Source organism: Notolepis coatsorum (genome assembly GCF_963971535.1).
Source record: "Notolepis coatsorum genome assembly, chromosome: 9".
NCBI lineage: Eukaryota > Metazoa > Chordata > Actinopteri > Aulopiformes > Paralepididae > Notolepis > Notolepis coatsorum.
In genome coordinates, this window is record NC_140173.1 from 99,949,551 (window position 1) to 99,975,396 (window position 25,846).

Genomic DNA, 25,846 nt, shown 5'->3' on the forward strand with positions numbered 1-25,846 from the left:
TCAAGGAAGGGTACTGCTTAAAGGGAAGCCCAATAATACTATTGAACTGACAGTCACTGGGTGTTGGAGGGCTGTCGGAGGTACTGAGGGAGTGAGGGTGTGTGGGGAACTACTGCTGACCGCCTTGGAAGGCGAGGGAGACCAGAGTACCAATCCCCATGTTAGTAAATCCTGGGCCCCATCCACTCCAACTGCAAGCCCTCCAGAACGACGTTCCGGGCCAAAGAAGGGGGGTACATATAGGTCCAATACTATAGTATCCTACTACCCAGTGTCTGTGTACTACTACTCCCACAAGCAGGGATAATCCACCCTGCTACATTTAGCGTCACGAACAAGATCTACATCCTAACTTACTCCCTTGACCGGGACCCGTAGAGAGACCCACGATGTCTGAGGAGATGGCGGCGTAGTTGGAGACGCTGCAGAAGCAGTGTCAGACCCAGGCGGCACTGCTAAAGCAGCAAGCCGCAGCGATGAAGGAGTTGACTGACCAGGCCCTCCACACTCAGGCGGCCCTACAGGAGCTACGAGAGGGCCGGGACGCCGCCACCGAGATACAGAAAGGGGAGACTCACGCCACGCAGGAAAGGGCGGCAGAGTTAGAGGAGCTGCAGGAGGAGTGTCGGGCGAAGACGACACTACTGGCGCAGCAGGCCGAAGCGATGAAGGAGATGACCGAACGGGCACTCCAAGAGAAGCGCTACACCCAGGCGGCCCTAAAAGAGCAACGAGACGGCCAGGACGCCGCCGCCGAGGTAAAGGAGGAGGAGGCCGAAACCATGGAGGAATTGACCACGCAGGTGAAGGCCCTGGCGAACAGAACCCACACACACGCCGGTCTCCTGGACCGACAGGCACTAGCCCTGGAAAAGACCCAAGCCGCCCCCGATGAGCAGAGACACAATACAGGAAGCTTTTAAGCAGCTCTTCGCAGAGCAAGAATGGGCGCATGTCAGGAGTGACTCTTCCAGGCCGTCCAACAGACGTGGGACGCGACCCAGGGAGGCGGCCCCAGACGGCGACGCAGAGACGACGCGCCCGCCGCTAAGCGGGAACCGCCCCGCCGGGACGAAGAGGGCAGGTTGATTTGCTATGCCTGCAATCAGCCGGGCCACATCAGCAGGGATTGCCCCCGCCACGCCAGCGAGTCACACCCAGCCTCTGCCCCCACCTCCAAAGTTCCGGGCTCGTCAGGGTACCGGCCCGGATCCCGAAGGGCAGTCAACGGCGTCGTAACCGGAGTCGCCGACTTGGCTGCAGGGGGCACTGAGACGCAAGACATGCAAGGGGAATGCCTCACCTTAGACGTCCAGATCGACGGGGTCGAGACCCGCTGCCTCTTCGACACCGGCGCCGAAGTCACCACCATGACCGAGAGCCACTTCCGCAGACACTTCCCGCGGCCGAGGTTGACCCCCTCCAACTGGATCACTCTCTACACCGCCAACGGGTTGGAGATCCCAGTGGTGGGGTGTCTCTACGCCGAAGTGAAGTGCCTAGATATGACATTTCCAGGGAAATGCATTTTCATACTAAAAGACGATGCAGGCTGAGTGGACACAGGAGACGCCGTCCCGGGACTTCTGGGCATGAAAGTGCTCGGCGGCGTAGATGGCCTGTTCAAGGGGATCAAGGGGATGCGGCCGGCGAGCCGAAGACGGGTCGACGCTAGGAGCGTCGCCATCCGCCGTGTGGTCGCCGCCATGGCCCAAGAAGCCCGAGAGTGTATCGCCCCGGGAAGGATGGGGTACGTCAAAGTGGCCGGCAGGGAGCCGGTGGTCATTCCCCCGCACAGCGAAGTGGTCGTCTCAGGCCGCTGTGAGACGACAGCGGGGATGCGGCGTCCCGTGATGCTAGAGCACATGCCGAGTGCCAACCTGCCTCCCGGACTATTGGTGGCGAACGTGGTGGCATACGCCCGACAGGGGAGAGTGCCTGTGCGGGTGTTGAACCCGACCAACGTCGAGATGGTGCTCCGACCCCGGGCCAGGCTGGCGGTGCTCCACTGCCCCCGTCGGGTACGGCCCAAGGAGAGAGTGACCGTGGAGGTAGTAGACGGAGGCGTCCGAGTGACGGCGATCGAGACCCGGGACAGCCCGCCAGAGGCGGAGCCGGACGGGAAGACCCGCGGGCTCGCCGTGGCCGTACAAGCGAACCTGCAGGACCTCACACCGGCCCAAGTGAGCCGGCTGAATCAAGTATTGGAGAAACACAATGCGGTGTTCTCCGTTGACGACGGGGACTATGGTTACACAACCACGGTCACACACTACGTCCCCACTGGTGACGCACACCCGGTCAAGCAACGGCACCGCCGAATACCGCCCCACGTGTTCCAAGAAGTAAAGAGACACGTACAAGACCTGGTGGACCTGGGTGTCCTGGTAGAGAGCTGCAGTCCGTGGGCGTCACCAGCCGTGATCGTCATAAAGAAAGACGGCTCTGTGCGGTTCTGCTGCGACTACCGCCGCCGAAAATAACGTGACACACCGAGATGCGTACCCCCTACCTCGCATCGAGGAGTCCCTAGACGCCTTGGGGCAGGCCAAGATCTTCTCCTCGCTCGATCTCACCGCCGGCTACTTCCAGGTGGCGGTGAAAGAAGAAGACCAAGAGAAGACGGCAGTCACAACGCCCTTCGGCCTCTACCAGTGGACCTGTATGCCCTTTGGGCTGTGTAACGCACCAGCGACATTCCAGCGGTTGATGACCGCCGTGCTGGGAGACCTGGCCTTCGACGCCATACTCGTCTATTTAGACGACGTCTTGGTGTTCGCCAGGGACTTTGAGAGCCACTGTCAGAAGTTGGACCTGGTGTTTGGACGGCTTCGGGAGCATGGGCTCAAACTCAAGCCCCGGAAGTGCTTCCTTCTTAAATCGAAGTCAAGTTCCTGGGACACGTCGTCTCCGCGGCCGGCATACAGGTCGACACCGACAAAGTGAAGGCGTTGGAGGACTGGCCGGCGCCACGCTCAGCGAAGGAAGTGAGGCAGGTGATCGGATTCCTGTCCTATTATCGGCGGTTCGTGCCCCGCTTCGCCCAGGTGGCCCAGCCACTGCACGCCCTGATGGGGAAAGAAAAAAAGGGGTTCGCCAAAGGCCGGCCCGAGGCCTTCAAGTGGTCTCTGCAGTGTCAGACGGCCTTCGATCATCTGCGGCAGTGCCTCTTGACACCCCCGGTGCTGGCCTACCCCGACCTCCAGCTCCCCTTCATAGTGACCACCGACGGGAGTTACTTGGGACTGGGAGCGGTACTAAGTCAGGAACAGGAGGGCGTGGAGCGAGTCATCGCCTTTGCGAGCCGAGGTCTGCGTGGGTCCGAAAGGAATGACCAAAATTATAGTGCGTTCAAGCTGGAACTCCTCGCCCTGAAGTGGGCAGTCACTGAGAAGTTCAGAGACCTCTTGATGTACGCCCAGTTCACCGTGATCACCGACCACAACCCGCTGAGACACCTCGGCACGGCCAACCTGGGAGCAGTGGAGCAGCGGTGGAACGCTCAGCTTGCGGAGTATGACTTCGTGGTGTACTACAAACCTGGTCGACTCAACCAGAACGCAGACGCTCTGTCTCGCATGCCGATGCGATCAGAACCTGAAGTGGAAGACACTGAGAAAGACTTCCTAATGATAGCCGCGGCCGGCACCCACACCCGTCAGGGTCTCTAGGAACGGGCCGCTCCATTGTCCGTCCCCGCCCCAGTCACCCGCGAGGGCTACATCATGGTCCCAGCGGAGGAAGTACGGGCCCAGCTGTGCCCTGGGAGACTGACAGAGACACGGGAGGTCTCGAGTGTCGGCGCACGACGGATAGCGGCACAGAAGGGGAACAGCGGATATGACTGGGCGGAAATGCGGCAGCTCCAGGCAGACGACCCCGAGTTGGGTCCGGTGTGGCGGGCGGTGACACAGGGGGTCCCCCCCACTAAAGTACAGCTGAAGGAAGGAGACCCGAAACTCTGCAAGTTATACGGGCAGTGGGAGCGGTTCCGTCTGCACCAACAAGTACTGTTTTGGCGCGTCAGCGATCCCCGCGACGGGGAGGAGGTTTTCCAGCTGGTGGTTCCCACCGCCCTGTGACAGCGGATCTACGAGACCCAGCACGAAGATGCGGGACACTACGGGGGACGGCGGACCTGATGAGGCGAGGTTATTACTGGATCGGAATGGCAGAAGAGGTGAAGAACTGGGTGCAGCAATGCAAGCGATGTGCATTAGCCCGCGATGTGTTCCCTAAAGCCCAGGCCCAGATGACCTGCACTAACGTGACAGCACCCATGGAGGTCCTGGCCATGGACTTCACCGTATTGGAGAGGTCGGCGGGTGGCTATGAGAACGTACTGGTGCTGACCGATATGTTCACCAGATTCACTATTGCTGTACCGACCAAAGACCAGACTGCGAAGACCACTGCCGCTGCCATCATCAAGTACTGGTTTGTGTACTACGGTTGCCCTGCCCGACTCCATGCCGATCAAGGGTGGAATTTCGAGTCGAGCGTCATCAAGGAGCTCTGCCGACTGTACGGAATTTCAAAGAGCCGCACCACGCCTTACCATCCCCAGGGGAATGGGCAATGCGAGAGGTTCAATCGGACAATGCATGACATGCTGCGTAGTCTGCCCGCAGAGAAGAAGCGGGACTGGAAGGAGCACCTACCCGAGTTGGTACTTACGTACAACTGCCACGTGCACTCCTCTACCGGATACTCTCCCTTCTACCTGCTCTTCGGGAGGGACGCTAGGATGCCCCGGGATGTCCTGGGGGGCAGAGACGTCATTGAGGAGGGGGCGGCGGACCTAGACGAGTGGGTGCAGAGTCACCACGAGCGACTAAAGGCCGCCGCGAAGGCCGCTAAGGCCACGGCGAAGCAGGCGTCCCATCGATGCAAGAGAATTTACGACAGGAAGAGCAGAGGTGCACTCCTGCGGGCCGGAGACCGGGTCCTGATACGCGACCACCGAATCCGGGGCCGTAATAAGATACAGGACAAGTGGGAGCCTACGTCGTATGTGGTGGTTAAGCAGAGCCACGAAGGGACTCCCGTGTTCACGGTCAGGCCCGAAGCAGGGGGTCCATAAAGGACCGTGCATCGAGACCAGCTCAAGACCTGTCCCTTCCCGGCTTCTGATCCGGAAGTGCGGGGGAGGGCCCCTCGACAGATCCCGAGGGCACCGCGGAGCTCGTCCGAATCAGACATCGGAGGTACTTTTGGGCACCGGCGGGAACCGCATCCTAGGGCGTGTAACCACCCCGGGTCCCTGCGAGACGCCCCTGAGGAGGCCGCGAGCGCCGAGTCAGAGGTGGAGTCGACCCGCTCAGGAGAGGATGGGGAAGGCGGCGGAGACGGAGTCGAAGAGGAGGCCGTGGGCGGTCCACCGATGGCCCCGGAGGGCGCGGCTGTGGTCCATGACCCGCCGACGGACACGGAGGAATCCGACACGGAGTCGGAGGTGGGAGAGGTGGAACCCCCCAGAGTGGAACCAGCCCGGCCCCAGAGGAGCACCAGAGGTCGGCTACCCGTTCGGTATCGCCAGGACTACGTGCTCAAGAGTGTGTTTGTTGAACAGTGTGCGTCTCCTTCTTCTATCGCTGGAATATGGATTATATTTTTTATGATTTATACTTTATTGCATATTTTTTCTTTTTGCACACCGTACTTCAGGACAATACAATGAATGACATATTTTGCATCGGCATGGGTCAGTCCTGAAGGACAACATAGACACCTGGACCCCTAACGTCTAGGTTACACTGATACCCCCCATATGGGGGGGAAGACAGAAAAAAAATAAAAATAAAAAATAAAGACATTAGAATAAGTAAACCTAAACAAACGAAAAATTCTACCATAACAAAAAATAAATAAATAAAAAATAGAAAGATAAATTAGACTAAGCCGAGAATATAATGGGAAGTAGTACCAAAACAGAAATAAAACACCAAACAAAAAAAATAAATCTACATTAAAACATAGAGCCATTCTTGTCTACATAAACATGGTGCATTTGTCAGGTATTATATACTCATGTGCATCGTCGCTGTCTTAGACAAGTGTGCCCCTCCTCCTTTTATAGTGAGTGAAATTGCAAATATTTCCCCCATTTGCTAATATATTTGTCTCCTTTCTCTCCTAAACTAAAAGATATTTTCTCATAGGCAGCTACCCTACCCAGTTCTCGACTCCACTCTCGGAATGACGGGCCTTCTGGTGCCTTCCAGCCTCTCATTATGATCTGTTTGCCTATCATAATACTAGTCTGTATCCAATCAGCTAGGGGCTTTGCGATATGGCTAAGACTGCAGGGATCCCCCAGGATATATAAACCAGAACAGAAATCATACTCCGTCCCTGTGACCTCTGTGATGTAGTCATGTATGTTACTCCAGAAGTCTCTGATTTTCGGACATGACCAGAGTGCATGGACTAGGTCCCCCTCCCCTGTGTGACATTTCCAGCAATCTGGGTTCTCTTTCAGGCCCAGTCTATACATTTTAGAGGGGGTCCAATAAATGCGGTGGAAGATCTTGAATTGTATTAGCCTTGTTCTAATATCCCTAGACACCTGTTTGGGGATCCCCGAGATTATATCCCAGTCCTCTTGCTCAAATGTGACCCCTAGATCCTTTTCCCAGACTATTTTGAGAGCAGAGGATATCCCACTGCCCTCCCTGTCGATAAACATGGAATAGTAGACCGAGGCCTCATGTCCCAACCCAGAAATAGCCAAAATCTTTTTCAGCAGGTCTGTACCCTGGGGGAGGGTCTGTGGCGAGCCAAATGTGCCTATGAGAAGATGCCTCAATTGTAAATATCTCCAAAATTGATTGTTGGCCAGCTGATATTGTTGAATCAGTTTTTCAAATGATTTTAATGCATCGTCTTCATAGAGGTCCCCCAGGGTGAGGATGCCTTTGTCTATCCATTCCTTCCACATAAAGGGGGATCTGCATATACACAATTTTGGGTTGGCCCATAAGCCTGCTGACAGGCTTAAATGTGGGTTGATATGAAAGATGCGAGACACCTTCTTCCATACGGCCTGTATGTGAGAGATAATAGGGTGAGTTCGGGCAGTTGGTGGTAATTTAGCTGTAATATACGACAGTGGGGGCAGCCGTGTGTATACCGACTGCTCCATTATGTACCATGGAGGCGCTCTCTCAGGGGGCAGGGCCCACTGTGTCATATGTCTGAAACTGTAAGCATAATGATATAGTAATAATTTGGGGAGACCCAGGCCACCTCTGTCCACAGGCTGTTGTACAGTAGTTTACCAATACGCATGCTGGAATATGGATTATAAGCGTCAGTACTGGATTCTATTCTACCATCCTTTCCCCTGTGTGACTAGTAGGCGGGACCAGCAGGGGGCAGTAGCAGGCAGAGAGTGTCGGAGAGAGATGGGAGAAGATATATGGAGGTGAGAGACGGAAGATGAGCCTCTTCGGCTTTGGACTTGACCGTGAACGGTCACAGCCACAATGGGCGTGTGCTTTGGAATAGCCCCGTTGAAGAAGTGAAGCTGGAGGGCCCCGTGGAATAGTGACGGGTGGTAGGAAGTACTTGCTAGTTGACATGACATCCTAGAAGTACCAGCGATAGTGTGTGAGCAAACGGTACAGAACAAGGTACTAACATTATCGGGTTATAGTAGTTACTGTGTGCGGTATAAGTAGCGTGCGGCTAATAACATATCTGAGTCCTTAGTAGTCGGGTTATAGCAGTTACTGTGCCGGTATAGAGTGCGAGCCCAGATACGTGCGTGGACCTACAAACAGTCTGCTCCGGCCGTCAGCAGCTGTCTTCACCGGCGTTCTGCATCAGCTCTGCACCAGCTGGGAGCAGCCAGCACGGGAGTCGTCCCGTCCGGCAGAGGTCGCCAGCACACAGCACACGCTCTCAACCCACCACTGCCCCTGCTCCAGCCCCGCTTGCTAGCACCTGCGACGAGAGCGTTCGACGCCATCTTGCCACCCGGACGGTGGTGGAGCGGCGCGGCCGTCATTTTGGTAGAGTACATTAGGGCTTCGGCGCCCAGGATCTATTGCACGTTACACAGTGTGGTGCGGCCTGTAGGTGAAGTGAACGCTAACAACCAGTGTTTAAGGGGTACTACAAACAATTTAAGCTGGCTTAGGTTAGGTTTTCTTTGGTAACGTGGGCCCACATTTATTGGTTTATTTTGTTATTTGTTTATTTGATTGTTTGATTCCCAATGTGTCTACATTCTATGCCTGGGTTCCCCCAGTACAAGCGGGGTGGTTTAATGTATTGAGCACTCGGTGCCTATGGTGGGAAGAGCTTCCCCTACATTGATAACAAGAGCACCCGGTGCCTTATATTAAGAATTAACGTTGTAATGTATAACCTGCCCAGGCTTCACTAAAGTAGACCTAATTGGGATCATTGTGTGTGTCTCTTTCTTTGAGTTCCATTTGCTATTCTAACCTCTGGGTAAATATTGTGACTGCATAATTATTTAACCCTTACACCCCATTTACAGAATAGCATTTGAAGGGTCTATACAGGTGGTCAAGGAAGGGTACTGCTTAAAGGGAAGCCCAATAATACTATTGAACTGACAGTCACTGGGTGCGGGAGGGCTGTCGGAGGTACTGAGGGAGTGAGGGTGTGTGGGGAACTACTGCTGACCGCCTTGGAAGGCGAGGGAGACCAGAGTACCAATCCCCAGGTTAGTAAATCCTGGGCCCCATCCACTCCAACTGCAAGCCCTCCAGAACGACATTCCGGGCCAAAGACGGGGGGTACATATAGGTCCAATACTATAGTATCCTACTACCCAGTGTCTGTGTACTACTACTCCCACAAGCAGGGATAATCCACCCTGCTACATTGAGTAGGGATGTTACTCTTTGAAACAGGGATTGTTTCATGTGTGAACGTTTCTGGGAGCTCCATAAAGTGGTTTTATCCAACTTGGACACCTCCAGTCCTGTAAGGATTTGGCTTTCAATTACCTTTCCTTGACCCATAGTGTGCATAAGAATGTTGGTCTTTGTACCCTGTAGATTCAGCTTCTTCATAAGATGGTTGGTACAGAAGGTTGCTGTACTTCCTGGGTCTAAGAAGGCGTAGGTCTGCAGCACTCCATTTCCTTTCTTGGATCTCAACTGTACTGGAACAATGGAAAGGGTACAGTCGTGGTCTCCGGCCCCAGTACAACCACATGCCTGAAGAGACACAAGTGCACTACTGACTGGTGTTTCTTGTGACTTGGTAAATTTGTCGTTGTTGTGGACATGCAGAATAGTCGGGTGTTTAAGATTGCATTCATCACAGGTCAGACGACTTCTGCATTCCTTACTCATGTGACCAGCCTTTAAGCATCCAAAACAAATTCCTTTTCCTCTCAGAAAATGAATTTTCTCCCTTTGAGAAATCGTATTCAGTTTAAAACACTTAGAAAATGGATGTGACTCTTCACACTAGAGGCAGGCCTCTGAGGACAACTCCTTAGTTACGGTAGGCTGCTTTGGCATCATGTGCACTGTTGGTTTAGCAGTTTCAGCTTGGTTGGTTGCGATGGTTATTGCAAAACTGCTTCCTTTAATGCTGCTCCTGGGTAGCGGCACGCTCTTATCTACAGGCTTTATTGTGATGCTTGGTCGTGCATCTGAAATGTCGCCAAAAATGGGATGAGACAATATTTTGACTTGTTTCTCCAAAAAGTTTACCATCTCTGGGAAGGTGGCCCTGTAGCCTTGCCGTTCTTGTATCTCACAAGCTGTAGACCTCCATCTTTCCCGCAGCTTGTAAGGCCATTTCATCATAACATTCCTCATGTTTGATGGAACGTTCATCTCCTCCATGTACTGTATCTCTGTTATAGCGTTGCAGCACCCTCTTAGAAACAGTGTGAACTCCTGCAGCGCCTCTACATCCTCTGCTTTAACAACAGGCCAGCGAAAGGCTTTTTCCATGTAGGCTGTTGCTATCCTGTGCTCATTACCAAAGTGTTCTTTCAAAAGACCTTTTGCTCTTTGATATCCTTGTTGTGGTAGCATGTGTAAGCAGCTTCGCATCAGCTCTCTGGGCTTCCCCCTGGTGTACTGCTCCAGAAAATACAAACAGTCTTGATAACTGCATGTTACCTCTTCAACACAATGTTCAAATGTCCTAACAAAGGAAATTAAGTGCAATGGATCACCATCAAATACGGTTATATCTCTTTTTGGTAAAGTAGATAACATTTGCTGTTGAATGAGCAATGTGGTGAGTTCATTCTGCCTTTGCATGATTCCACAAATGGCATCCTGGTCCACTGTATTTTGCACTGCAGCGTTCTGTGTAGACTGTCGTTCCTGTGCAGCTACTGACCTACGAGGTGCAGCAGTGGAGGCCGTGAAAGCACTTTGAGACAGATGCTTTAGAGTAGTGGTGACAGACGTCCCAGTGTTTGGTTGCCACTGTGGCATGAGAGTAGTATCCTGTGCTTGTGGAATTCCATGATGTTGTACTTTCTCCTGAAAGTGTGTGTTCATATTCACCTTTGGTCGCACATCATATGTGGAAAAGATAGGTGGCGCTCTTGAGCCTTGATCCGAAATCAGGGTGTTCTCCTTCGGCACAAATGCAGTTGCCTGTAGGTTGAATTGAGGTCTCAGCTCTTTCATAGATTTGCTCAGGTAGGAATTCATTCCATCTGAAGGGGCCTTTCCTCCAACAGCACTGCCTTCCAGCACAGAAAGTATTGCAGTAACAACAGCCATTTGTGTATCAAGCTCCAGTTGCTCCTTAACTTTTCTGAGTTTCTCTTGTTCCTGTCTGAGTTTCTCCTCTTGTGCCTCTATTTCATGTTTCCTTTGCAGAGCAGCGGTTTGCTCCATTAAAGCCGCTTTCTCTGCCATGGCATTTAAGCGTGCAGATGCAGTAAAAGAACCTGATGCTCTACTGGCATTGCTTCTTCTGCTTGACCTTTTACTAGACACATTAGACGCACTGTCTCCAGCTTTAATTTCCTCATGCAAATCAGATTACATTTTTTCCAATTCAGCATTATCATCATTGACCTGAAAAATCCCATTTCCGCTCAACCATGTTGACACTTAATTTACAAATGTATTATTTGTTTCCTTTGTTGCATAAAACCATTCGTCCTGCTTTCTCTGCGTATCCTCAGTTGTAGGATACTCAGTCATCAATGTATTATGTGCCTCAGAGGCAACTTGACTTAGAGCTTTGAACTGTTTTAGATTTTGGTGCACAAGATTTACATTGTCGTTGGAAACTAGAAGAGTGATGATTTTCCTTTTCAATTTCCTTGCTTGTGTACAATATGCATTTCTGTCCGTTTGGAGCCTTTCAATCAAAATTGATAATCCCTTTAAAGAAGGCTTTCTTATTCTTGGCTCACAAACATTTTGCCCTTGGCTGGGCTCCACAATATCATGACGTGAATCCATTTTTGATAATACGTACTGTTCCTTTAAGAGACTGGCACGACAGTCTCTCTCGTGAAAAAAAGTCAATACAATAACAACAAAACTTTCAATGCTGCTGCTCCATTAGCAAGCAACCCATAGCGATACACTAACCAGTCCTCCTTTGGTGTGCTATCTCGGGATGATGATCTTTATCCAGAAGCAGCATTCCAAGCCAGGTTCCAAAATCCTCCATTGTCCAAATAAGATCGGGTTTTTACTTGTGTAGCGACTATCCTGATGTCCTGGTAGACGCTCGGTTGGGTGCGGGGATGCCTCGTCTTTGACGCGCAATTTAGAAAATACACAATGTCGAGTCTGTGTCACCTGCCGTTGGGTGAAGTTCCCATTTAATTCAAGTATTTAGCATAATACAAGTGATGAGCCAAACAATAATTACTTAATAATACTTAAACCGAGCGAGGGTACGTGCGTGTGTTCATGCAGTAAAAACCGTGAGATCTCTCCGTCACCCATACCTAGATACCTTGATTGAACATAGCCTACACCTGTGCCTTTATTCAAAACATATGCACTCCGTGCTGCCACCCAGTGCTCCGTGCTGCCACCCAGTGATGAACTTAACAAACTACAAACTAAGCACAAAAACCATCAAATAGCTCCTACAAAAATGTTCAATCAATCAAACAATCAATCCAATAACACACGCTCACTTAAAACAGCGCACCTCCCAGCTGCTTCTATAGAAAGTGGGTTCAAAACGTCTCTTCTTTTTTTTTACCTACTTTTTCTGCTGATGGTTTTGTGAATAAATCTCCATTATGCTTTAATTAATGTGTGTTTATTGTATAGCAATAAGGTTGGATGAATTCGGCAATTGTATAAAGATGTAGCACTGTCTATCTGTAATACAAGGGTACAAGTCACAGGCTCTTAGTCCTTTCGGTAAGTCCGATCACGCCGCCATCTTTCTTTTGCCAAAGTATAGACAAAGTCTCAAGCGAACGTCGGTAGTATCGCGAGAGGTTAATCGTTGGACCGTGACGTCAGAGGAGACACTCCAGGCTGCACTTGAATGCACAGACTGGAGTGTATTCCGTGATAACACAGCCAATATTAACGAATACACTGAAACAGTGCTTGACTTTGTCTGTACTCTGGTAGAAGAAACAATCCCCTCTACCACAATTAGAATATACCCAAATCAAAAGCCCTGGGTAGATAAATCCGTCCATGAGGCTCTGAAAGTGCGCACATCAGCCTACAACACCGGGCTGGTGACAGGCAACATGGAAGAACACAAGACGGCAAGATACAACGTCAGGAGAGCAGTAATAGAGGCAAAACGGCGTTACAGGGATAAAGTTGAACTTCAGTTTGAACAGGCTGACTCTAGAGGTATGTGGCAGGGCCTCAGAACAATGACAGACTACAGAGGCACCTCCCTCAAACTGAACAGTGACATCTCCTTAGCAAATGATCTCAATTCCTTCTATGCAAGGTTTGAGGCTGTGAATAACAACACCAGCCTACAAACCACGGCAATGGGGGGGGGGGGTCTGCTGATGGAGACTCAGTGTTCAGGGTAACAGAGCATGAGGTGAGGCGGACCTTTAAAAAAGTGAATATCAGGAAGGCAGCAGGACCGGACGGCATCCCCGTCCGCGTACTAAAAGTCTGTGCCGACCAACTGGCCCCGGTATTCACTGACATCTTCAACCTGTCCTTGGAACAGGCTGTCATCCCCACCTGTCTGAAGAAGTCCACCATCATCCCTGTACCCAAAAAATCTACGCCCGCTTGCCTCAACGACTACCGCCCTGTAGCCCTCACCTCCATAGCCATGAAGTGCTTTGAGAAGCTAGTGAAGGGCTACATCTGTTCCTCCCTCCCCATCAACCTGGACCCCCTGCAATTTGCATATCGCCCCAACAGGTCCACGGAGGACGCCATAGCCCATGTGCTGCACACAGCAGCATCACACCTGGACAAGAGGCAAGGGAACTATGTGAGAATGCTGTTCATCGACTACAGCTCAGCATTCAATACCATAGTCCCCTCCAAACTCATAGCCAAGCTCAGGGACCTGGGCTTGAACTATGACCTCTGCCAGTGGGTCTTGGACTTCCTGACGGGCAGACCCCAGGTGGTAAGAGCAGGCAACTGCACCTCCTCATCCATCACGCTCAACATAGGGGCCCCCCAGGGCTGTGTTCTGAGCCCCCTCCTCTACTCCCTGTACACACATGACTGCGTGGCACAGCGGAACAACAACACAATCATCAAATTTGCTGATGACACAGTAGTGGTGGGCCTGATCTCTGCCAACGACGAGAGGGCCTACCTGGAAGAGGTAGAGAATCTGTCACAGTGGTGTCAGGAGAACTGCCTCTCCCTGAACATCAGCTAAACAAAAGAGATGATTGTGGACTTCAGGAGGTCGGGGGTCAAGGACTACAGCCCCCTCAGCATCGACGGGGCACCGGTTGAGAGAGTGAACAGTTTCAAGTACCTCGGAGCCCACATATCCGAGGACTTGACATGGACCACACACATTGACAGTGTTGTGAAGAAGGCACGACAACGCCTCTACTTCCTCAGGCGCCTAAGGAAGTTCCAAGTCAGTCAGAAGATCCTTAGGAACTTCTACTCATGTACAATAGAGAGCATCCTGACTGGCAACATCACCTCCTGGTTTGGGAATAGCACTGCACAAGACCGTAGCAGACTACAAAGAGTGACACGTTCAGCCGAACGCACAATTGGAGGGGGGCTTCCCACCCTCCAGAACATTTACAACAAGCGGTGCAGGGGGAAGGCTAAGAGAATCATCAAGGACTCCAGCCACCCGAACAACTGCCTCTTTGAACTGCTGCGGTCAGGCAAGCGATACCGGAGTCTTAAGGCGAGCACAGAAAGACTCAGAAGAAGCTTCTATCCCCAGGCCATCAGGCTGATAAACGAACAATAAACACTATGCAACAACCATCAAATGCACACAGCACACACACCCACACGCACACACTCACTTAAACAAACAACACACTGCAGCACCCACTCTCCACACTTTAGATCACACAAACACACTTTATATTTATTGATAAAGGATTTGCACTACAACTCGTACACCTACTGAACATTTTACCTAAATTGCACCTCATCCCATTTCTGCCTTGCACTATATAGTATTGTATATTAGTACACTGCATAGTATTGTATATTATATGGTAACTCAGTTACGTCTATTCTGCATCGAACATTGTACATATGTCTATACTGAACACTGTGACCTAATTTTTTTTACTTCTAATTTACATGCTATACTATGTTATTTTATTTCATACTTATCTTGTCTTGCACAGTCTCTGGAGCGTAACAGTAAGAAGCATTTTGTATAAAAGTATTCTGTACTTCTGTATGACAACTATTAAAGAAACTTGAACTTGAAACTAATAAAATTTTCAATCAATCAAGTTTCAAGTTTCAAGTTTCTTTAATAGTTGTCATACAGAAGTACAGAATACTTTTATACAAAATGCTTCTTACTGTTACGCTCCAGAGACTGTGCAAGACAAGATAAGTATGAAATAAAATAACATAGTATAGCATGTAAATTAGAAGTAAAAAAATGAGGTCACAGTGTTCAGTATAGACATATGTACAATGTTCGATGCAGAATAGACGTAACTGAGTTACCATATAATATACAATACTATGCAGTGTACTAATATACAATACTATATAGTGCAAGGCAGAAATGGGATGAGGTGCAATTTAGGTACAATTTACAGTAGGTGTACGAGTTGTAGTGCAAATCCTTTATCAATCAATATAAAGTGTTTGTGATCTAAAGTGTGGAGAGTGGGTGCTGCAGTGTGTTGTTTGTTTAAGTGAGTGTGTGGGTGTGTGTGCTGTGTGCATTTGATGGTTGTTGCATAGTGTTTATTGTTCGTTTAGCAGCCTGATGGCCTGGGGATAGAAGCTTCTTCTGAGTCTTTCTGTGCTCGCCTTAAGACTCCGGTATCGCTTGCCTGACCGCAGCAGTTCAAAGAGGCAGTTGTTCGGGTGGCTGGAGTCCTTGATGATTCTCTTAGCCTTCCCCCTGCACCTCTTGTTGTAAATGTTCTGGAGGGTGGGAAGCCCCCCTCCAATTGTGCGTTCGGCTGAACGTGTCACTCTTTGTAGTCTGCTACGGTCTTGTGCAGTGCTATTCCCAAACCAGGAGGTGATGTTGCCAGTCAGGATGCTCTCTATTGTACATGAGTAGAAGTTCCTAAGGATCTTCTGACTGACTTGGAACTTCCTTAGGCGCCTGAGGAAGTAGAGGCGTTGTCGTGCCTTCTTCACAACACTGTCAATGTGTGTGGTCCATGTCAAGTCCTCGGATATGTGGGCTCCGAGGTACTTGAAACTGTTCACTCTCTCAACCGGTGCCCCGTCGATGCTGAGGGGGCTGTAGTCCTTGACCCCCGACCTCCTGAAGTCCACAATCATCTCTTTTGTTTTGCTGACGTTCAGGGAGAGGCAGTTCTCCTGACACCACTGTGACAGATTCTCTACCTCTTCCAGGTAGGCCCTCTCGTCGTTGGCAGAGATCAGGCCCACCACTACTGTGTCATCAGCAAATTTGATGATTGTGTTGTTGTTCCGCTGTGCCACGCAGTCATGTGTGTACAGGGAGTAGAGGAGGGGGCTCAGAACACAGCCCTGGGGGGCCCCTATGTTGAGCGTGATGGATGAGGAGGTGCAGTTGCCTGCTCTTACCACCTGGGGTCTGCCCGTCAGGAAGTCCAAGACCGTCAGGAAGTCAATCAATCATTCCAATAACACACGCTCACTTCATTCTTAGATGGCTTGAAACAGCGCACCTCCGAGCTGCTTCTACACACGGAGGCAACTTCTCTTTTCTTTTTTTTTACTACTTTTTCTGCGGATGGTTTTGTCAATAAATCTTTAATTAATGTGTGTTTATTGTATAGCAATAAGGTTGGATGAATGCGCCAATTGTATAAAAGCCATTACACCACTTGTAATTGTGTGTTATGAGAATTAGAGCATGCCTCGGCTGCGCCTCGGGCCTAACAACCACCCCTAGGCATGCTCTAATTCTCATAACACACTCCTGCGCGTGATGTAATGCTTAATTAACATTGTCTTGAAATTTTTGTTTTGCCAAACTAGGTAACGTTTCTTGTACTAATCCCACATAACAGTACTAATCCCACATAACAGTACTAAGTACTTAAATCACTTAATACAGTACTAATCACTCATACCAATACTAATAACTCATAACAGTACTAATCCCACATAACAGCACTAATCACCCATAGCAGTACTAATCCCACATGACAGCATTAATCACTTAATACAGTACTAATCACTCATAACAGTACTAATCACTCATAACAGTACTAATAATTCATAACAGTACTAATCCCACATAACAGTACTAATCATTCATAACAGTACTAATCACTCATAACAGTACTAATCACTCGTAACAGTACTAATCACTCATAACAGTACTAATCATTCATAACAGTACTAATCCCACATAACAGTACTAATCCCTCATAACAGTACTAATCACTCATAACAGTACTAATCATTCATAACAGTACTAATCCCACATAACAGTACTAATCCCACATAACAGTGCTAATCCCACATAACAGTGCTAATCACTCATAACAGTGCTAATCACTCATAACAGTACTAATCACTCAATACAGTACCAATCACTCAGTGCAGTACTAATCACTCATAACAGTACTAATCACACATAACAGTACTAATCACCCATAACAGTACCAATCACTCATAACAGTACTAATCTCCCATAACAGTACCAATCACTCATAACATATTGTTATCCTATAACCATAGTTATATGAGTATAGCGAGCGCTCTGCGCTCTATGTGGAACATATCCTATATCAGTCTAGATACTGAATACATTTCTCCACATGTACACACCCATCCACCTGGCCACACCCCCATCCGCTCCTCTACATAAGCAGGGGTGTGGCCATACCAACAGCTCCTTCCCAAGTATTTCACCACCGAAGGCGAATACCAGAGCGCTCGCTATACTCATATAACTATGGTTATAGGATAACCGTATGTTATATTTCGTATTAGTTCACGCTCTGCGCTCTATGTGGAACACAGGAGCTGAGCAGAGCGGAAGCTCAACAAATGTACCCGCTGAGGCACCCCACAACCATCAGAACCACGGAGGACCAACCGTGCGAAGAGGGTTTAGCAACTCAACGCACAGGGTGAGCAGACCGTGGGATTTACCTTCCCACAGAAGAACCCACGACTACACAGGCGCGCAACCCACATGCCACTAGGGAACGAACGGGGAAAAAAAAAACCTGTTACAACCCCTAATATCACCGGGTCAAGGTCAAGAACCCAACCCCGTGGCAAGGCCGTAGCAGCGGAGCGCGAAGGAGGACCCAGCCCCAGGAAGGGACTGGACCCCCCGGAAAAGGGGGCCTGGTGAGGCCAACAACGCCGCAGCATCGAGACCCCACCAGGCGGTCACTAGTAACACCACCGCCCACATCGCCAGCGTATCGGACAGGGCCCATCCAAGAGCAGGCCCTTCCCCCCTACAGCACGCCGCCCTGAAGCACTCAAGAGGCTACACCCCCACAGCGGGACCAGGCAGCGCACCTGGGAGACAACCCCCAAAGAGGTTGATCCCTAAATCCAGGCAACAGGTCAAAAGGACTCGACCTGAGCCTGGAGCACTGCGGACTAGACAGCCGCCTAAGGGGTCTGCTGAAAACAGCATCCCAGCGGAAGGGGCGTTCGGTATGCTGTGCACCATGTCGCAGCCTCCACAAAAAAAACCTGACCCTCTAGAGGGGCCGAGGCAGAGAAGGCTGACACGATTGGCAGACGCCATGAAGGGTGCAGGGGCACACTTGCAGGCAGACGGGGTCAAGCCCGGCCTAACCCGAGAGTCGACTCCGCTACCAACACACCTGGAAACCAATCACCACCTAACAGGAGACGTTGTTCCTATAACCCCCCCAAGAAAAAACTCCAAAACACCACTGCGGGTATACACCGGCTATACAGCAGTACAAGTGTTTCAGTTCTCAAGAAGGGGTTAACCGAGGCCAACAGGTCGACGAGAACGAGTCCGGACCTGGGCCCGGCGGACCGGGACGTACACTGGGATGCCAGAGGGGTACAAGAACCACCTCGACAGCCCCCTCCCAGCCCCGCCAAGCAGGAGAAGAGAGGGGCGAAAAAAGAATGGAGAAGGACCAGGCTCCTTTAGCACAGCGCAAGGTACAACACAATATGGACCAAGCAATAGTGAAGGATAATACGGAGTGACATAACCACGAACACCTCCATAAAATCAACCCCTGCAACGCCCGGGCCAACCCGGCATTTTCCCCCCGAAAAAGCACAAGTCCTTCAGGGTACCAGAACAGCAGATCTGCGCCCCGGCGGACAAAGGGGTAACTGACCTGGTCCGGCACGACCAGAACCAGTCCTGTGTCCTAATCACGCCACCATCCCCAGTCCTAAGAGGGGGGAAGGTACGCGTGTCGATCTAAAACATCACAGAGGGTGCCACCAAGACGGTCAGAACATAAAAGCACCACGCCCGGTGGCCCACCCGAAAAAGCGTGAGACCCCCCCGCCAATGCTTTGATCTATTCCGTTATCTCCCCCCACAGATGAACGAGAATTAATCGAGACTAACCTAGTACACTGGCGCTCGGAAGAGACCAACTCCATCCTAGTTGCCCCATAAAAACACCGTTTCAATGATGAGCAACCAAGGCGTGCAAGCCCATGCATGGTTCCACACAGAAGCACCCAGGGCCTGGGAGAGCGGCAGGAAGCTGGCCAAGACACAGATATGGGTCCCATATGACGCGTCTGAGGGAAAACACCCCTGTCAACCCTGCCCTGTATAAAATAGAGGAGACAGGGAACCTCTAGAGAGACTTCTCACGTGAGTAATAATTGAAAAGATATATGTAACATTGAGCCATGTGACCAAGCTCAAGACATATGCAACAGAGCGCAGAGCAGAACTTCTTTTTAAGTTCTCACGCACCGCATAACTCATCTTGACAATAACAGAGGTTCACAACATGGAGCCTAAAAAGGACTCACGGAAGTCTCACAACCAATAGAAATGCGCCCAGTGACGTACTCTATGGCGGGGGAATTACGTGACCCACCTGCCCAAATATGGTGTGGGACCAGGGAACTCCCCCCCCCCCACCCTACCCTGCTGACCCAACAGCATGACAGGAAGCCCGAAGGACAGGAGGTCCAACCCCCTGACCAATCAGAAAAAAGGGGAGGGAGGGTTTATCAGTTCACCCCCTCATGACCACTCACCGCTGATACGATGCAATGATAAAGCAGAGCCATGACACCAGTCATAGCGTGCTACATGAAGCGCATGTATACCTGTTTAAGGTAACAGCTTCACATAGGCTCATGTGCGAACCTGCCACCTGAATTTTTACACCTTTACCCTAAAGGAAGAAAAAACACGAGAGAGAGAGGGGCCAAGGGCCCTGGGCCCTGGTACAAGAGAGGGGCCAAGGGCCCTGGTACAAGAGCTTACACATGTAACTTCTGTAGGCCAACACCTAACCCAGTTGTGGATCTTAAACGTGAAAACGATACACACAACCCTCCATCACAACAGGGGAAAAACCGGGGAAACCCACCCCTCACCATCTTACCCCTGATACGACCAATGTGTAGAGTAAGCTTTACATCATGCACGCCAGCACAGCCGAAGACCTTGTTTGAACAGGCACAGCCCTGCTTATGTGTGAAAAAACATTGCCACTTGTTATTGTCATCACAAGCTGAGAGAGGGACTCATCCCTCAATCACATGCCACTATGCACAGCATTGTAGGGTAACCCAGCCAGTTGTGGGCTCAGCCACGTTGTCTAATGTTACATGAACACACACAACTTCTCATCATACAACAAAAACCCAGTTAATTTTTACTCACGTAGAAAACAACACTGTTTCTAGGTAGAGAGAAAAGCACAAGCTTTGGCCAACGCTACTCAAGCTATACAAGCGACCAAGACAATTCACACACAGCACATGTCGTATCTCCAAATGTAGTGAAGTAACATGTGTTTTTAGATACAAAACATTCGGGAGGGGAAGGAAGGAAGAGTGGGGTAATGTCCAATGGACATCTTACCTGCACCAACGAAGGCAGGACGAAAGGCCGCAACACAGGTCTCCATGTTGAGGAAGGCCTCTCGCTGGCGGGGCAAAAAGAAGCTATGGCCGGTGCCTCGCTCCGGCGAGACGCCCCCCTCCTGCAGCCGGTCATGGTGCAAGCCCGACTACATCTTCTGTCAAAGATGATGTCGTAGTCAGAGTGCCAGGGCCTGCTATTCTCATGGCTAATGCCAAAGGTTGTAGCACAAGCTAACAGCTAACTCTAGGCTAACTGATAGCATCAAGCTAACGTTCACAGCCGAGCGAAAAAGGGCAGCTAACGTCGTAGCTAAACAGCTAACTGGCTAACAGTTAGCTCAACCCGGCTATCGCAAACCACTAGCTAACGCAGAAGCAAGCTAAGCGGCTACCACTGAAAACTGTACAACGTGAGAAAAGCAATACGGGCCAACACTTCAGACAGCCACTGTCTTTTCCTCTTCTCATCCGAAGAAAGAAGGGAAAAGAAGGCAATACACGTCCCTCTTCAGAACGGTGTTCACCAGACACAGCGGTGCCGGCAACAAGTCCCTCGCGGACTATAGCCGACTTGAGCATGGAGATATTCTCATAATGAAACACCAAGCTCACCTCCCTCGCACCGGGTGCTTTTCTTTTTTTTTTTTTATCAGGGCCAGCACGGCGACAGTGGGTATCCGTTTGTCCAGAGACCCGGGGAATTGAACCTCAGATTCGGAATCACAGCCCCAGGAAAACAAAGCTTTCACTCGATGAGGAGCTAATGTTAACGTGGGCATCAAACTAGAACCTCCTCCATGCCGCTAAGGGGCAAGAAAAAGATCCTAGCCTGGAGCCGGCCTTCGTAAGCTGTGTAGTTGTTCCCCCCACAACCAATACACCTGGCACCCGCGTTGCAAAAACATCACCCGCCCCAGAGAGGCCGTCAGCCCCCACACGGCCGAGCGCCTCCCAAGCAAATTGTCCAACTGCAGAGCCGGAGGTAATGCCGGCAAGGATTGCTCAGCGACACGAGCCCCTAATACGAAGTGCTGTATTTCCTCGAAAAATAGTGAAAGAGAAAACAAAGATATAATGTCAACGCAGCTCCTTCTCTTCAACGTAGCTCCTTTCCAACTATTTCGGTCACTACACTCAAGTGGTGTATACAGACACTTGTCGGTGGTGAAAATAAGGAAGGAGCTGTTGGTATGGCCACACCCCTGCTTATGTAGAGGAGTGTGGCCAGGCGGATGGGTGTGTACATGTACATGTGGAGAAATGTATTCAGTATCTAGACTGATATAGGATATGTTCCACATAGAGCGCAGAGCGTAAGCTAATACGAAATATAACAGTACTAATCCCACATAACAGACACAAAATAACACTCATAACACCGCTAATATCTGACACAGACTGCAATCTATGTCAGTGACAATGGGTGCTCAATGATTTACAATATTTAAAAATGTCAGATGTGTGTGTGTGTGTGTGTGTGTGTGTGTGTGTGTGTGTGTGTGTGTGTGTGTGTGTGTGTGTGTGTGTGTGTGTGTGTGTGTGTGTGTGTGTGTGTGTGTGTGTGTGTGTGTGTGTGTGTGTGTGTGTGTGTGTGTGTGTGTGTGTGTGTGTGTGTGTGTGTGTGTGTGTGTGTGTGTGTGTGTGTGTGTGTGCGTGCGTGCGTGCCTGCGTGTGTGTGTGTGTTTGTGTGCATATACATTTAACTATACACGACTCTTGACAAACTGTCTTTAATGTGAAGACATTTTGGATTGTTGTTGATTACTGGGTTAAAGGTTAGGGTTAGGGTAGTGGTTAGGGTTAGGTATAATATGGCACAATTATAGCATGTATGGTTAAGGTCAGGGGCTATGGGAAGTGGGAACTAATGTTTTGTCAATGCAATGTCCTCACAAGTGTAGTAAAACAAGTGTGTCTGTCTGATATAATCTCAGGATATCCATCGCCCTGTAACAAAACACACACAACAACGTTCTCCTGCCTGATAGCAAAACAAAGAGTTTTCAGACCATCAAACATTAATCACTCCATTGTCAGGGAGCAGTATGTGACTATATTGCAAAACCAAACGACCTACCGGGTCACCAGGCAACACAATATTCCTAATGTGGCAGATATGCTGTTACCTGGCATCGGCACATCAGGCCCGTCCAGCCAACGTGTTAATCGTCTCTTTCACAGTGAGCCAGGCCTCTTCACACATGAGAGGGCTACAGTCAGAGAGGGCTACAGTCGGGCAGGGTTACGTCACGTCTGTGTGGAGGGTGACGCGGGGCTGCGACCTGCGAGCGCATGCTTCATTAATCCCACATAACTGTACTAATTATTACTCATACCAGTACTAATCCCACATAACAGTACTAATCCCACATAACAGTACTAATCCCACATAACAGTACTAATTACTGATAACAGTACTAATTACTCATAACAGTACTAATCCCACATAACAGTACTAATCCCACATAACAGTACTAATTAGGGATGCTCGATATTGGCTTTTTTACCGATACCGATATTCCGATATTGTCCAACTCTTAATTTCCGATACCGATACCGATATCAACCGATACCGATATATGCAGGGTTTCCCCTCAAAAAAACGGAATAATTTCAGGTAACTAATAATTTCACTGGATGCATTCAAAAGGCTTTCTAAATGTAAGCATTATCTGTGCAAAATATGATCATTAAAAAAGTTAAAATTAACATTACATATCTCTTGTTGTTGAATTAAACCAACATGCATACTTTTGACAATAAATAAAATAAGAATTGGTTCTTACTTGCTTGCCTGGGTAAATAAAGGTTAAATAAATGTAAAAAAGATTTTTTTTTTTTTTTTTTACCGATACCGATATTTTCCGATATCACATTTTACTGCCGATATCGGCCGATAATATCGGACATCCCTAGTACTAATGACTCATAACAGTACTAATCCCACATAACGGTACTAATCAACCATAGCAGTACTAATCACTTAATAGAGTACTAATCAACCATAGCAGTACTAATCACTTAATACAGTACTAATCACTCATACTAGTACTAATTACTCAATACAATACTAATCCCACATAGCAGTACTAATCCCACATAACAGTACTAATCACTCATAACAGTACTAATCACTTGTAACAGTACTAATCAACCATAACAGTACTAATCACTCGTAACAGTACTAATCACCTGTAACAGTACTAATCCCACATAACGGTAGTAATCACCTGTAACAGTAGTAATCACCTGTATCAGTAGTAATCACCTGTAACAGTAGTAATCACCTGTAACCACCTATAACAGTAGTAATCACCTGTAACAGTAGTAATCACTCGTAACAGTACTAATCACCTGTAACAGTACTAATCACTTGTAACAGTACTAATCACTCGTAACAGTACTAATCACCTGTAACAGTACTAATCACTCGTAACAGTACTAATCACTCGTAACAGTACTAATCACCTGTAACAGTACAAATCACTCGTAACAGTACTAATCACTCATAACAGTACTAATCACCTGTAACAGTAGTAATCACTCGTAACAGTACTAATCACTCATAACAGTACTAATCACTCGTAACAGTACTAATCACCTGTAACAGTAGTAATCACTCGTAACAGTACTAATCACTCATAACAGTACTAATAACTCATAACAGTACTAATCACTCGTAACAGTACTAATCACCTGTAACAGTAGTAATCACTCGTAACAGTACTAATCACTCATAACAGTACTAATCACTCATAACAGTACTAATCCCACATAAGGAGGTGTAGAGCAGTAGGGCAGGGTTACATCATGTCTGTGTGGAGGGTGACGTGGGGCTGCGACCTGCGAGCGCACGCTTCATCGGGTTTCACGTCGTGTGTTCTAATCCTCCAGGAGAACTAGAAAGGAAACACAAGATGGAAGGGCCTTGAAAGCATCCGCGACATCTCAGTGCCTCAGTCTGGGAAGAGATTCACACACATTTTCTGCTGCCGTGTCATTTATTTTGGTCTTGGGGGGGGGGGGGGGGGGGCTGTCTGGAGCACTGGATACGTCTGGGGCACAGTTTAACATGTTGGTTTGTGCTCTGTAAAACATGTTGATGGATTTGATTGATCTGGTTTTACGATAATGCTTTATCAAAGCTGGACAAAACCTAGCTTGCGTTTATTTTACATGAGGACTTACATTTTTTTTGTATTTAAAATGTTTAAATGTTACATCTGAGGTGCAGCAGAATTTCTAACCAGAATGACATCAACAACAATATCAGTCAAAGGGTGTTACTCCTTCAAACTGCCAAATTCCTTCCCTCTCTCTTTCCCTCTTCCCTCCCTCTTCCCTCCCTCCCTCCCTCTCTCTCTAGAAATGTGAAATTAGCTGAAACACGACGACAATTACAAGAAGGCCTCGCATCAAGAGGGCCGGAGGACCGACTGTGCAAAATAAACCCATCACAGACCCCAGAACAGCTCTGCTTTACTTTACAAAGATCCTCTGAACTCCTGCCAGCTAGTTCCCATCCAGATCATTCCTGCCTGAGCAGTTTCATGTTTACACCTTGGAATCGCCGGATGATCAAGGGACAAGTCACCTGCATTTGTTCCCCTCAGACGCTCGGCTGCGCACCTCAGACGTAACACTTTGTTCCCCTCAGACGCTCGGCCGCGCACCTCAGACGTAACACTTTGTTCCCCTCAGACGCTCGGCTGCGCACCTCAGACGTAACACTTTGTTCCCCTCAGACGCTCGGCCGCGCACCTCAGACGTAACACTTTGTTCCCCTCAGACGCTCGGCCGCGCACCTCAGACGTAACACTTTGTTCCCCTCAGACGCTCGGCCGCGCACCTCAGACGTATCTTTTCCCTTTGTCGTTTTTTGCTTGACCTCTATTATATAGTACTGTAGGTCTGCGTGGGGGAGGAGGCGGGAGGAGAGGGAGGAGGGGGAGGAGAGGGAGGAGGGGGGAGGAAAGGGAGGAGGACGTGGGTCTAGTTGCGTGTTTTCTCTTCTCTCTTCCTTCAGCACTAACTGTTGAGGCGTTTTACAGCTTTTCTCATTACCGCATTCTCCAAACAGCGAGGAGGGGGCGGAGGCGCACGCTTGAATTATTCAGGGCCGTACTGGGAATAGCCAGCGCTCCGGTACGGCGTGCGGTGCTCCTGGATGGGGGTCCTGCGAGGGACATCAGAAGTGCCCAGCCCGAGTCCTA